The following is a 16235-nucleotide window of genomic DNA, read 5'->3' on the forward strand; positions in this document are numbered from 1 at the left end:
TTTCTATATTTCTACGTAGTTTATACATATATTTAGCCCGATGAAAATCCCTGCGAGCTTTTTTACATTTATTTCCAAACCATTTTGGAACCTTCGTAGTATTCTGATCGTTTGATTTATTTCAGTCTATATATCCAAATGTACTTTCACATGATGATTTGAATACGGTATTTATAGACTCTACTATGTCATCTGCTATTTGTTGAGTAAACACGTTTGTTTCAGAACAACGTATGAGACGTTCAAGTATAATTGAGACTTCATGTTGATCAACATTTTCGACGAAATTATTACATTTTTTATTTTCCCATTGTTTCAGTTTGTCTCCCTTGCATACAGCATTATGTATGTCATTGTCTATTTTAAAAGTGTAACTTAAACTAACTGGAGTGTGTGCATCAGATAGCATTGGACAAAAGTCCATAACATTAAGACAATTTATGTACTTAAATAAGCTAGCGCTACACATAAAATAATCAACAGTACTAACTCCCTTACAGGTTGGTTTACCTAATATATCAACATTTGTACGGCCATTCATGATATAAATATTATTTAACAATAGAAAATCGATAAGCCTACATCCATATTCCTGAATGGGCGTATTTTGTGCAATGATTATCATAATTAATTGGAGGATATCACAATTATGGAAAAATGAATATTAATGAGGAAAACAACAATAATTCAGTATGAAATAGTATTTCTTAGAGTAAACAACAAAACAATTTATAAATAATTTTCGTTTGTTGTAATTCTGAATGTTGTTCATTATTGAGTGTAGTCTCGATCATCTAGACGCTCGAATATCACCCGAGTTTTACTTTCCATTTATATTGTAGTACACATATACGTATAAAATGAAATGAAAACGACAAATTAAAAGCATAAAACAATATTTATTTTTTATTTTATTGATAAGGTACAGAATGACACTCTTATTTAAAGATGAAAGAGGTATAACGCGCATGCGTGTAAAATGGCGGTTGGAAAATTCGAGCAGTGATAAAAAATGGATTTCTTTATTGTTTTATGAAGGATATAATTATTTAAACTAAATGAAGTGTATCTCTATGGACTTATTAAGCACTTTTAATGACAAGGAAACGAAAAAATCAAAAGCTTCGCCAGGAGAACAACGACAAGAGACTCCAAGTAAAAGGCGGGAACAAAAACGAAAACAAACAATGGACATTATCAATAATAAAAGCAATGACAAAGGTCAGGGTAGTAACAGTGGTATTACAAATAGCCAATATCAACTACCGCAGACCCCACAGGCACAGTATTGCAGCCCGGGTTACATGTACCCATAAATACAAGAAATACAAAGCATGGATAGAAAGATCAATGATCTTGAGAGCATGGTGCGTGACATCGAGCGGTCACAAATTTGACAGCCAAACCTTATCCGAAATAAGTAAACAACATAAAGACTTAAATACACTGAAATCTGAGATATTAGATCTAAAATGCCGCAGTATGCGTGACAATTTATTGTTCCACAAAATTCCTGAGGAAAAAGATGAAATCTGCGAGCAAAAGATACTACAGTTTATTCAAGAAAAGCTTAAAATAGACAATGCAATAGAAGTAATACATCTGCAGACAGCGCATCGGATCGGTCCCTACCAAGGCGATAAGACCCGGCCGATTGTGGCCAAGTTCTCCGACTTCCCTGATCGTGAGAAAGTTCGTCGGGCGGCGAAGGAACTAAAACAGTACGGGATCTCGGAACAGTTTCCTAAGCAGGTTGTGGAGCAGCGCCGGAAACAGGTTCCCATCATGCTCCAGGCCCGGAGTAGTGTTAGGCAGAAGAAGTGTGACAAAAGATATATTCATACTATGTATGTGTGACATCTTTAATAATATACTAAAAATAGAGTAAATCAAGTTCAAATGTATAAATAATAGAACTATGTTCCAGATGATGTTATTAGTCCAACATATGTCTTTGGTAATGAGTTTCCGTGCATATTATGTTCTAAGGAAGTAAGGCCGCGACAGCATGCTGTGAAATGTGATACCTGCCATCGCTGGCAACACCGCATTTGCGGAACAGGTAAGACTTTGAGATAATACATATTGTAAAACCTGATGGACAATTGATGAGGATTTTATTTTTTAAGTAAGCTAAGTACTTGTATATTGGAAGTAAGTATATTGCAGTAAAAGGTTTACTATAAAAGCTTTAACGGTATACGTCGTTTATGAATTGCCAATATATGTATAGCTGAATAGGTATGTTGCGTTCAATTTTAGTTTTTAAGTAAGCTAAGTACTTGTATATTGGAATTAAGAATATTGCAGTAAAAGGCTTAATAAGCAGGCTTTTACGGTATACCTCGTTTATAAATTGCCAATATATGTATAGCTGAACAAGTATATTGCGTTACCCAATGTATTTTTGAACCATGTAAAAAATCACTATTCACTTCAATGTAGATATATCATAAAAAGACGTATGTATAATGTAGAGAAATATTACAATTCCTGTATTTGGTATTGTTTATTGGGTGTTTATTTTAAGTCCCTATGACATGTATGCCATAGGGACCATTGACACGCATTTCACACATTTCAGTAAAGGTGTTAATATTTGACTGTATGGTATATGGTCACCTTGGAGATATGTGGTAAGTTATACACAAAACAACATGTTTAAGAAAATTTTGATAATGTATTTTAATCTCGCGAAAATGTTTTATTCAGGAATTTCCCTTGCTACGTATCTGGAGGCAGCAAAGAATGAAGCGAAAAACTCCATAAGTTTTGCAGGTAAAACAGACATCGCGTGAAACCGGCCGGCAATGACGATTGCGGAAGAAGTTCTTCTCGTGCCCCAGACGACGTGGCACGTCCAAAGAAATCTTTGTTGAAGCGGGCTGCCAACCGTGTATCTCCAACGCCAGTCTTTTATTTCCAAGACGGAAAAGTTAAATAGGATTGGTTTGATGCTGAATGTAAACACAAATATGACGTGTATTAAAACGCTGTATGCCAATTTAACCTTACATTTTCGGATACTGATCGAACTTCGCTGTATATGGCAAAAAAAGATTATAAGTGTCAGTGTCGGAGGTAAAAAAAATCATTCAACTTTATACGTAGTCGTAAAATGAACGATTTAAGAAGGAAGTCTCCGAGGGAGTTTTGGAAAATATTTAAAAACGGAAAAGAAGCAAATAATGGTGGTACTATTTCTAATGAGGAATTTCAAACTTTCTTCAGTAATCTTATTTCAGGTGGTGATTTCAGAGGCGAGGAAGAATATAATGATCTTATTGGGGAATTTGATTCTGGTTTAGACCATAACTCTACTTTCGAGTCATTAGATGTGCCTATTTCAGATGATGACATTTTGAAAGCTATCAAAAAGTTAGGTTCGAATAAGGCAACCTCTATTGACAACGTTTTATATGAGTATTTTAAGGTATCAGTACCACACATTATTAGACCATTGAAATCCTTTTTTAATCATATGATAAACACGAAATCGTTCCCTCGATCATGGGCAACTGGTATTGTTATTCCAATCTACAAAAAGGGAAACCAATCAGACCCTAACAATTACAGGGGGATAACTCTTTCTAGCTGTTTTTTTTCAAAATTATTTACTATCGTACTAAATGAAAGGCTGAAATTGTGGGCTGAAGAAAATAGTATTTTAACAGATGCTTAGTTTGGTTTTTAAAATAAGTATAGTACTGTTGATCCTGTCTTTATTTTGCATTCGTTGATTTAAGAACATTTTGAAAGAAAAAAAGAAGCTGTTTTGCTGTTTAATTGATTATAAAAAAGCCTATGATTGCATTGATAGAAGTAGGCTTTGGTATAAGTATATAAAATTGGGAATCGACGGTAAAATTTTGTCCATTGTTCGATCTATGTATAGCGAGGTGAAACTTTGTGTAAAAAATCTGGGATCATTGTCATCTTTTTTCAACAGTAGCCTTGGCTTATTTCAAGGGGAGATAACCTCTCCGACATTTTGCTCACTTTTCTTGAACGATATTGAAATGCATTTGCAAGAAAATGTAATTGACGACATTACTGTCGACCAAATTTCAATATATCTTCTGTTATTTGCAGACGATGCTGTTATTGTTTCAGAGACAAAGGATGGTTTGCAGAACTCTTTAAATAGTTTATATTCATATTGTCATAAATGGATCCTCACGGTTAACATTGATAAAACTAAGGTTATGGTGTTTAGGAAAGGTGGTAGGTTGGGCAATAATGATAAATGGTTTTATAATAATCAGGAAGTTGAAATTGTTGGATCTTTGAATTATCTAGGTGTTGTTTTTACCAGTGGCTTTTATTCAAGCTGCAAAAACACTTGCAGGAAAGGGGTTGCGATCACTGCATGCACTTATTGGGCTGGTTCGTTATATTAAAGTTCCAATTAAGGTATTAGCCATGTAATACAACTCGGGAAACATCGGGTAACATCGACATATATCGCCACTCGCCGTAACAGATCGCGACGAACATCGGGCGTATTCGGCCTGTACCGGATGTTGCTATTTTTAGAAACAGAAAGTATTTCCAGACTATTCATAGGTCAATAATGGAATTTCTACATCGTAGGATTTGGAAACATTGTGATGTTTTTCTCATGAATATACGTTTAAAATAAATAAACACTAAAAGTACACGCTGACAGTTGATTACGATATATCTAACAATTTGAGTCATTACAGTTAAACATGGATTATAAGTGAAATATACGCGTAAGAGAAGATTTTCTCTCGAAAAAACGAACTGTCAACACGGCATGGAACTGGGATATTCGTATCAAAGGGCTCTGAATGTAAGTATCCTTGAGCAGTTTTATACGTTGATGTGTTCAAAAACGTTTTTTATAATTTATCTTTGGAATTCTTAAATCATTTTTATTAGCTAAATGTTTAGACAGCATGTTCATATTTTACATGTACTTATGTACATGTTACATATTTTTATATGTACTTATGTACATAACTTACGTTTAAGATATAATATGAGTATGTAATCTTTAAATTGATTGTTTTATCTTAGAAAAATATTAGACTTAAAATTTTGTTTAAAAATGATGTGTTTTGGTACGTGACCTATTTCTAACATACCACAATACATGTACATACCCGTTATTTGTTTGCAAAATGCATATTTTCAAAATTAACCTGTGAAAAAAAGTTGTATGTGGTTTGGGGCTTGAAACCGCATCTGCTAGGACACTATTGACATTCATTGGCTTGGTGTAGGTCTCGTTAAAACCCCATACTGTTGTGAATCATTATCAACCATATGCACAACAACTACACATTTGTGCCTACCAACCCTTACTCTTGGCTAAAACAGATATTAGTGCAAAATGTATAATACTTTTGCATTTGTATTTTACGGTGGTAGTTTCTGCTGGTTGATAATCAGAAGTCTAATTTCTTCCAGGCAGGAAAATGACTGAATATTACTTAGTCAACAACACTGGGTTATGAAGAATTCCAGCCTGCATTAAATACTATGTTGGATCCTTGAGAGCGGATTTGACAGCCATGTCCATCCACAAGGCAGTCGCATCTGATCGAGATGATGTGAGTATTTCATATAAAACATATTTGACTTGGTTTTTGTTTTTATAAACCTACTGTATTCAATAATCAAGTGGTGGTGGTGGTGGTGGTGGTGGTGGTGGTCAAGTGGTGGTGGTGGTGGTGGTGGTGATGATGATGATGATGATGATGATGATGATGATGATGATGATGATGATGATGATGATGAATTTTATTGATAAATTTAATAATTTTCTTTATATATATACATGTATGTATCAGCTTGTTGTTGTTTTTTCAAAATAATGTCGAGAAATATTAAACTGTTTATATTTTATTTTGTACATGTATGGCAGTATAATTATCTATACTTATTAGTTAGAAAGGCTTTAACGTACAACTTTTTTCCTTTACAGCACTAAACATTCTTGATGGGTAAAGTACCTGAAGGGGCATGAAAACCAAATCAGCATTGACTCAGCATTGAGTAGTTATCATCTGTGCACACACTTCAAGTACAAAGCATGGGAACAGACCAAACTTCAAATGTTGAAGAGTGAAGAATTATTGTTAATTAAACTAATTGTTAGAATACCAATGACAAAATAAAACAGATATACATCAAATTACCCACAGAGATTGTTTACATATTATAATATTAAAAAACAACAACATTAGTTGAGAACTTTCACTCTGATATTTTTGGAGGGGCGAGCCCACTTAGTGTTCTTGTTTTTTCACATATTTTAGTTTAAAAGTACACTCATTTGTTTTAAACTTTGTATTCTGAGTTAGTATCATAAGTAAAATTCATTTATTTGAAAGAGTACATTTTATGAATAAGTCCAATTAAGCTTTATAATTTTTTACAAAAAAAGGTTGATTTTTAAGTATTTTATTAGCTATAAAAAATGTATGGTAACATGACATTATGTATATTTTCTTCAAAACTGGACGGTAAACTATCATAAATTGTCTTTTAAATTGTTCAATAGACATCATAGATAATATCTAAAATGATTTCAGCAGCTTGCCTTATAGTTAAATATTTTTTATGAATTTTATAAAACTGCTATATATTTTCAAACATCGAAAAACTGCTCTTTTCCGAAGAATCATAAGATCAATCAAAATGATTTTTTCCATGTGTATCAATAATGTGTTCGTTTGAACTTTAGTTTTCTGTTAACTGAAGTTTATTTTACCAGAAACTGTTGTGTTTATTTCATAATCTCTGATAATGTGAAAAAAATTCAAATATAGACAAAATATTTACTTGTCGCTCTTTGTAGCCCTTGGAGTTTGGGGGTGGGTGTAATGAAACATAAATAACTTTTTTTATTCAAGGTAAAAAATCTTCAAAATTTGGATAAAAGTCCCATAGTGTACCGTGATTATAACTATGTTGTCGGTTAAAGCTTTTAAAAAAGTGTGTATTACGCGGCTAATACCTTAATATCATGTTTAATCTCTTCGACTCCTATGTGTTATCTGTTTTAAACTACTGTGTGGGGTTATATGAATGCGGAAGTCTCAGAGAGTGTGCATAAGAAATTTTGTGAATGGGTTTTAAATGTTAAACAATCCACTAACACTTTGGCCTTATATGGAGAGTTGGGTAGGTTCCCAGTGTACATTGAACGTCATATTAGAATGGTGAAATACTTTTTAAAGCTCCACCCAGTAAAGCAAGAAAACTGTATTTTAAATGCTATATTACTTGATCAAATTTATAATGTAGGTAACAACGTGTCCACCAAGAGCTGGATGTCAAGAGTTCGTGACATCTTGCAATCATCAGGTCTTAATGAAGTATGGCTTTATCCTCGTTCTGTGAAAATTGAATGTTTTGTGCCTGTGCTTCGGAGTAGACTACGAGATATTTATATTAGTAATTGGAGATCTGGGTACGATTTATCCTCTGCTCTAGATGTATTCCGTAAAATTAAAACTAGTTTTGAACAATCAGCTAATCTCAGTCTGGTAGAAAATACAAAATGGAATGAAACATGAACTCGCTGATCAGCCCTTATAATGTGATACCTGAGGAAACTATGATTCTGATACATTTTGATGGCAAACGCAGTATAAACACTATTTATAATTCCATTCGTATTAAATAACTTAAGTCCATTGTTTTTATTACAGATCATGAAGTTTAATTTGCATGACATCCACAACGCAATGGCCAAAGTGGACAAATATCATATTCAGTTTTATTTTACAGGTGAACTCATATACAACACAGTATTACCAATATTACCAATACCAATATAAGTACCAACATTGACTGTCAGAACATCAAGCAATAAAGCGATATACGTTTGACATTTACACTTTTTATACTAAAAATGTGTTACATATATGTTTATTTATTTTCAGTTATAATCTAAGTCAAACAATGTGTTATAAATCATAAATCTAAACGATATATTAACATCTCCAAAGCTTGCCGTGGATTCCATTTCGTAAACTCCTGCGTGTTACATTATACATGTATTGGTAAACGTGCTAGTTTGTAGTCTGGGAATATTTATCCGTTTACCCTAATGCATAATCATTTCTATCATTTCTTAACGGCTTCCTATTATCCACCAAGTTCAAATACAAAGGCTAGAAAATATATATAACGCAGAAATATTGATGCAGATCTTTTAAACCAAAGCATTCCGCATCTAGCTATATTATGCCCTCTAAAGTACTTCTTTGTGCTGCATACTAGACTTTGTTGGTATGTAAGCATGTTCCGTCACGAACGGAACGCACTGTATGAACTGCCAACGAATTGAATACAAAAATACAAACCAGAAAAATTTATACAAATATAGGAAAAACGTAACCGGTACCCTGACTTATACATAACATTCATTTTTAGATTCTTTTGATAAACAAAAAGCATTGCAACAACACGGATTTCCACCGACAAACCAACCAAAAGAAAATATAATCACCCAAAATCAACAAAATTTGCCACAAACTGCATATTAAATGTTAACCATATTTCATTTTAATCATATACAATGCGTTCGATTTAAAAACTGATTTCGTGATATAAATAAATATATTTTAATGCAATCTTAAAGTCCATCCAAGTAATGGTGATCAACGATCAATGTATTTCTGTCGAATAGTTCTTTCGGTTTGTCGTCATAACCGAACAATGTACAATCTTTCAATAAATACTCTCTCAGTTGACGCATGACTGTTAGTGGAATGGTCTGGTATGCTTGAATATATGCCTCTGTACGCTGATTCTTGATGGCTGATATATCTTTCCTGTTTCCAAGTTCGTTTATTACTGCATCCATGTACCTTTCTTCGGTCAAGGTCGATATTTCACTTTTCGAAAATGGAAATCTGCTTAGTTTTGAGATATATCCTCTAATTTGAAGGTTACACCAAACTCGAACTGACAAATTGTAAACTGGTAAATTTTTAGATTTACGACTTTTTATTAAGCGAAATAATCTAATAAGCAGCTTTCGCGCAGTATCGACGGCTGATTCCTGTTCAAAGTCACTAAATTTGAATTTGATGTCGGGAAACTCATTCGTCCATTTACTTATTAAGTATTTGGCGTCATCTACAAAGGTTTCCAGATGACCAATGAATGTGTAGGGAATTGCGCATGCGTCGCATATCTCAGTCATCGGTTGAAAATGGGCGTTGATAGTTTTGTTATCTTTATAAAGTTGTAGAATATATTGCACAAACTCCCGGAACGTGATATCGTATTCGTAATCCTTGCTACCATTTCTTATAGTATTTGCCACTTTGCCCCAGTTTTCTATCCAGCATCTACCTGTAGGTGTGTATACCTTATCGATGTACCCCGAGTAAAGACGTGCGTAAGGATTCCTTACAAATATAAATGCTGTAGTTAAATTTAATTCCGATTCGTTATCCATATGTTTCAGGTCTTTATAGTACTGTGCTCGATTTAATACTTTACTTTTAATTTCTTTTAATAATTCAGTTTCCGTTGGCCATGAATATGTTCCATTCGTGCCGACAACACTCAATACCTCTTTCCAAAACGTTGATGAAACTTTAGGTATAGGACAGATTAGAATGTTATGTCCTTCTTCAATGAGTTCATGTCCGTTCATATTTCCGACCGAATACTTTTTGTTTTGAGGGATTCTCATGTTCTTACACTCTTGCTTAAGTGCATTTATGCGAATTGCATTTATTTTTTCTACAGCAAAGGCACTCGCTTGATTCTGTCAAAAAAAGGTAAATGAAATAATTATATAATGTACGAACGTTGTAGATTTTCGTTTAATGTACTAGTTAGATTACATGATGAAATTTATTAATGATCAACACGTGGGGGAATGCGTAACGAATGAGCCTTTCTTGATCATTAAGGTTTTTCTCCAGGTCATATAACTGACTTATTATACCAACTCATTGGCTGTGACGTAATACGTTATATTTAAGATATAATTAAGATTTAATTAAATGGATATGTGTCTACATACTGTATGTTTAGTAATGTAGGGCATTTTTGATTGTCATTTGAATATGGAGATGGTTGACAGCCGACCTGGTACAAATGTACAAAATGGTCATGTTAATTACAAAAACGTGTATTCCTGTAGTTGTAAAGCTGTCATATGTAGACAACAAATTAGTATAAGAGAGATGATTTTGGATGTGAAAACAGAGGAGGGTTAGGCAAGGCAAGGAAAGCGGCCTTGGGTTCTTAAAGGACGGCAGTTAGGATGTGGGATTACCTTAAATGTCATGCTGTATTTTAAACTGATTATTAAACTTAGAAAGAACGTGGAATAATAAAGAACTGACATTCGAACGGTTGTTGTTTAATAACTTAAAGACTTCCAACAGTTTAAGTGAACACTTAGAGAGTTCTGTGGCTGTTACGTCACATGGCTGACACATGGTCAACGCTAAATCTGATACAGGGAGTGTTTATCGGATGAGTGAAAGTAGTCGGTAAAATTCAAAAGTTGAAATTCTTCATGATTAAGTGTGGTACTAAATGATTGCCTATCTACATTTTCATTGGATGAAAATAAATTTTGTATTCTAAGCGAAAGTAAGTTCAAAGTTAAAATAATAACTTGGTATTTATACTGATGATTGTTTTTATCAAAACACATTTACTACTGGCTTAATGCCATTCAGAATAAAATAAAGGATGGTATTTTAGAAACACTTATATCACAACACAATTTGTTGCTGCTTAATAAAAAAATAAAGGGTGTTCAACGCCGGTTGTCGAATTCAATTAATTTTAGTTTGTAAGTCACGTCTTGAACTTATTGATGATTGTAATTGTTTGTTTTGTATTATTTGTTGTTATCTTCGCGGAGCATATATTTGCACATCAGAACATTTTGTCATCGCCTTAGCGGCCGATATTGCAACATAAAAACAGGTTGTTCTAGATACTGTTTAAATTTTAGCCTACTAAAGGAAAACACAAGCTATGTGTTCTCTTTTGTTTACATTAAAAATATACAAAGGATATATTGTGTACTCTAGAAAATTCTGCTTTTGTTCCATTCTATGTTCAAACTGTACTGTCTTACCGTTTCCATAATGTTGTCTTCTTTTGGTTGTGGTGGAAAGTCGAAAGTATTGTGTGACGGCAGTTGATTTGGTAGTCTTTGTTCTGCAGATGAAATGCATATATTTAGGATATAGAAAATCAAATTGCGCAAAGAAGGTCATTTATAATACTTTATGATGTTATCTTGCAAAATCTCATCTTAACGTTTCTTATGTTAGTCACAATGGATTGGCAATCTCATTAAAATCATATCGTGACGTTCACTTCATTTCATAGCGTAACGTCGTGAAGCGTGTATTGGGGATCTGATTTTAATGAGATTGAATGGATTGGCAAAATGCGGTAGGAGGGTTCTTGGATGAATTCATCTCTGCTTGCTTAAAGTGACACTCGTATTTTAAATCAATACAAATACATATAAAAAAACCCATAAATTTTGAGTGATACATCTTTAACTAATTACTAAATAATGCATTAAAGAAAAAACCCAACTTACATTGAAAACTCCTTCAGTAAATTACCAATACAAAACGCGGTTTATAACGCAAAATATTTTTAACTACGGAGCAGATTTCGTCGGAAGATATTGCAATGTTTGGTGGTTCCAATTTAGGATTCTTGAAACTTATGTCTCTATTGATAAGAAAATCATTCATTTTGCCAATATGTGTGACATTAATAAAATCGGCAAAATAGTCTTTAAAGCCTTCTGTGCCAAAAGTGTACGCTGTACATCTTTTCTTAGAAAAAATATATAAATGGCTATTATGTTTTTCTTCTTTTTTTTCTGGAAATGTTTGCATTTCATAACATCAAAAATGAAAGCTTGTGGACCTTTAACCCTTGTATTGGTCACATGTTATAGGTCGCCATCAGCGAAAATCAGCAGTGTTGAGGCCATTATTTCCCCAGGTTACGGCCTCCAAACTCTACCCTATCCGAAAGTCATGGTCATATCATTGAAATAAAACCAAAATCCACAACTATATCCAGATTTAACAGAGTAATGGCACACGTGTAATTCATTTATTACAACATGTTTACTGAAACTCAGCACCCTATTAAAGGGACTAGACACCAGATGATACCCTTGTGCACCTTGGTATCCACATGTTTAAGGTCTCTGACCACATGAGTACCAAGTTTCATTTAAATGTCCTAAATGTTTGTAAGAGGTATCGCCTAGGTAACGGTCTACAACGTTTCATTTGAATATCTTACACTATGTATGACGTGTCGCTAAGTTTAAGGTGTGCCATGCAATTTAAATATTGAATGTTTTAATTGTTTGTATGAGGTATCGCCAAGGTAATAGTCTACCAAGTTTCATTTTAATTTGATGAAGGTTTGTATGAGGTATCGCCAAGGTTAAGGTCTACCAAGTTTCATTTGAATTTGATAAAGGTTTGTATGAGGTATCGCCAAGGTAAAAGTCTACCAAGTTTCATTTGAATTTGATTAAGGTTTGTATGAGGTATCGCCAAGGTAAAAGTCTACCAAGTGTCATTTGAATTTGATAAAGGTTGGTATGAGGTATCGCCAAGGTAAAAGTCTACCAAGTTTCATTAGAATTTGATAAAGGTTTGTATGAGGTATCGCCAAGGTCTACCAAGTTCATTTATATATCTTAAACGTTTGTATGTGTTGTCGCTAAGGTTTCAATTCTTGCTCGACGACGTCTCATATGATTCCAACGAAGCAGACTTCGCCGACGGTGACATTAAGGCTTTCACAAAAGTCCGACTGTTTGTTTTTTTAAATATCCGAGGTAAAAAATGGCACCATGTGTAGAATTCAATATACACTTTTCACAAGTGTTTCTGTGAGTTTGGTTAGTGGTCATCAAGCCGGACAAATGGGGGTTTCCGGGCACTCCGGTTTCCCCCACAATACAAGTCCATGCTCACACACAGCCTCGCGCAAACGAGAGTTACTTAAGAAAAGTTTTCATAACTTTCTATTCAATCGTTGTTTAATACATAATGTTTAAACAAAGATTTTCTAAATACTTGAAGTAGGTATTGTTTAAGACTGAGGTCGCCAATAATATATTGCGAAATCTCGAAATCAAGTATCGCTATGTTACGCTTTTCTATTAAAATTGACAATTATCTTAGAACAACAGTTTTATACATTTGGTTTTCAGCTGTAATCAAACTTCTTATAAGAAATTGCTTCTTTACAAAAATAACTCAACTTAAGGTCTGCTTTCATATTTTTTTCATTGTCAAGTACATTTTAACGTCAAAATGCAGTTTAATACCATTTTATACCATTCTTGCTTTTGTACCTATCAAACATGAAGACATTATTAAATTATATCTTTTTTACCCTAAAAGCTGCACATGTAATTCAAAAACGTGTAAATATGAAAATTACAAGATAGAGATTTAGAAAATAAACACTCAACCTGTGTATAAAATTAACATAACAAGTCCAATGGCCAACATAAATATCCAACATTGTCTCCTTTCCATAGTTTTCTCTTTTTTAACTACCTACATATACTATAAATGAAAACGTTTATAAATTTTACAATATCTATATCGGAAAATCGCCATTTTGCCTCCGGCCATTTTTACAACTGGTTTTAATATGGTTCACAAAACATATTGAGCACGTGACAATCGCAACAACTCGGCCATTTCCGGCAATCTTTGGGATAAACCTAGTTAATTGGCTACAAGAAATACGAGAATGTGATTTTACCGCCGGCGATTTACTCAATTATCCGGCCTACGATAAGTAAACCGATTCAATAACGTAACCAATGTACCGAAATAAATAATTTATATTCGTGTCTCAATTAAGCCTTTTGGAAACTTGAAATAAGATTAAAATTAATTCAGAGACAACTTGATTTTTTTCGCCAGATGTAAATAAAAATGTCACTTGACGGTTGTAAACATACCACGCGTTTTAGAAATGGGCGAAGCCATGTTGTCTTACTTTAACAAAAAAACCCAATATTATTTCTGACGTCATCTGTTGGATAATTGGCGAGGTGTTCCGATTGGAGCGCGTTGTTGCCGTAAATGCCGGGCATGGAAAGTGTGTGACCAAACTGCGATCGGTTGTTTTCGTGAAATGATATTTACAAGAACGTTAAAATCACGAGCTGCGAAATAATGCCCAAGTATGCTTGAAAATTGAAAAATCCGGCGATCATTTGGACTCTGCAACATCTATTTCAACTTATCATGGACACTAGCATAATACCAAGTGTGTGGCGGAAAGCAATTATATGCCCTATCATGAAAGACTCTGCTTCGGACCCTCGTATTTCAATGAACTATCGCGGGATAAGCTTATCATCGTGTATAAGTAAGCTGTATACGTCGTTTGTGAACAGAAGGCTTACCACATACCTAGAAAGCAATGACATACTTGCTGATGAACAAAATGGCTTCTGTCGTGATCGGTCATGTGAAGATAATGTATTCACACTGAATAGCATCATAAAGAACAATAAGCAGGTGTTTACAGCATATATTGACCTTCGTCGTTGTTTTGATTATATCGACAGAGATATGCTATTGTATAAACTCATACTAAACAAAATAGACGGGAAACTATATAACTCCATAAAGAATATATACGCAAGTTCAATGTCAACCATACGCATCAACGATAAATTAACAGACTGGTTCGACTGTGTTACTGGCGTGAAACAGGGGTGTAATTTGTCGCCAACATTGTTCGCCGTGTTCGCAAACGACCTTGTACAGGAGGTGAATGACCTTGACCTTGGGATACAAGTGGCTGATCACAAACTCTCTATGATGATGTATACGATATAGCGCTCATGAGTAACACAGCAGAAAAACTACAAACTATGCTGGACACGGTGCATAGCTGGTGTAAGCGCTGGAGGGTTTTAATTTATTGCAACAAGTCAAAGTGCATGCAGTTTCGTCAAGGCAGATCACAAAAAAGCGATGTCGTATTTAAAATTGGTGAAAATATTAATGAAACTGTCGATCGATACAAGTATCTAGGGGTCATATTTCACGAGAAAAGTGACCTTTTCTACAATTGTGATGCGTTAGTTAGACCTTGGTTTTAAAACATACGAAAAGCTCTATAACTCGTGCGTCATTCCAACCATGGATTATTGTTCATCGATATGGGGCTACAAAAAGTACCAGCCTATCGACAACGTCCAACATAGGGCCATGAGATATTTCCTTGGTGTTCACCGCTTCACGCCGATACTTGCCATGGTCGGTGACACTGGTTGGCTCCCAAGTATGTACCGGCGCTGGCACTCTGTGTTCAGATTCTGGAACAGGCTTGTGCTAATGAATGACACGCGACTTACCAAAAAAGTGTTTAACGCTGATTACAACAATCGTATGCATAGGAATAATTGGACAAAAGAAATAAAGGAAATATTCTATGCAGTGGGACTTTCAAATACGTTTGACAATAAATCGGCTGTGAATTTACCCCAGGCAAAATACTTGATACATTCCCATTATGCAGATATGGAAGAGAGAAATCGGGCACGCCCCCAAACTACGAACATATAGACTCTTCAAAACGTCATTTAGATTAGAGGAATACATAAGTCTTAGCCTGAAAAAGAATGAAAGATCATTACGATGTCAATTTAGAACTGGAAGTTTGCCATTGAGAGTGGAAACTGGACGTTATATTGGTGAACCACTGGATCTGAGAATATGCAGATTATGCCAGCAAAATCTCATTGAGGACGAGAAACATTTTCTTTTTGAATACAATCGTTACAGTGATCTACGTTTGTTACACCTGAACGAAATAATTTCACGTCAACTAGTCGACCATGATATAGACGGTAAATTATCCATTCTAATGTCCTCATACCCTAGGAAACTATCCAAATAAATTGTAAATGCCTACCTGAAAAGACGAACTATTATGTACTCTTAACGAGATATTTGATAATTTTCTATCGCATCTGGAACTCACATTGTATCTGTAATACCAACTTTGTTATGTTACTAGTCAATTTATGTTAAATTCCTTATGTTACTTACATTAAACTTTAGATATGGTGACCTATAGACCCAGCGGGTCGGGTGCAAATGTTTGTATACATGTTATTACTACTTTGTTTGAATTGCACATGTCACAATAATAAACGATTTACTTACTTACTTACTTACTTATATACATGT

General features: G+C 34.2%; 1 long non-coding RNA gene across 1 annotated transcript; it reads left to right on the forward strand.

Annotated features, from left to right (window-relative positions):
• The first annotated feature begins 4746 nt into the window (after positions 1–4746).
• Positions 4747–5988, forward strand: LOC128219593 (uncharacterized). The gene is made up of 3 exons (XR_008258590.1): positions 4747–4816; positions 5437–5579; positions 5954–5988. It is a non-coding gene; the product is annotated as an uncharacterized LOC128219593 (long non-coding RNA).
• Positions 5989–16235: the final 10247 nt, after the last annotated feature.

Source organism: Mya arenaria, chromosome 15 (genome assembly GCF_026914265.1).
Source record: "Mya arenaria isolate MELC-2E11 chromosome 15, ASM2691426v1".
In the NCBI taxonomy this organism is placed as follows: Eukaryota; Metazoa; Mollusca; class Bivalvia; order Myida; family Myidae; genus Mya; species Mya arenaria.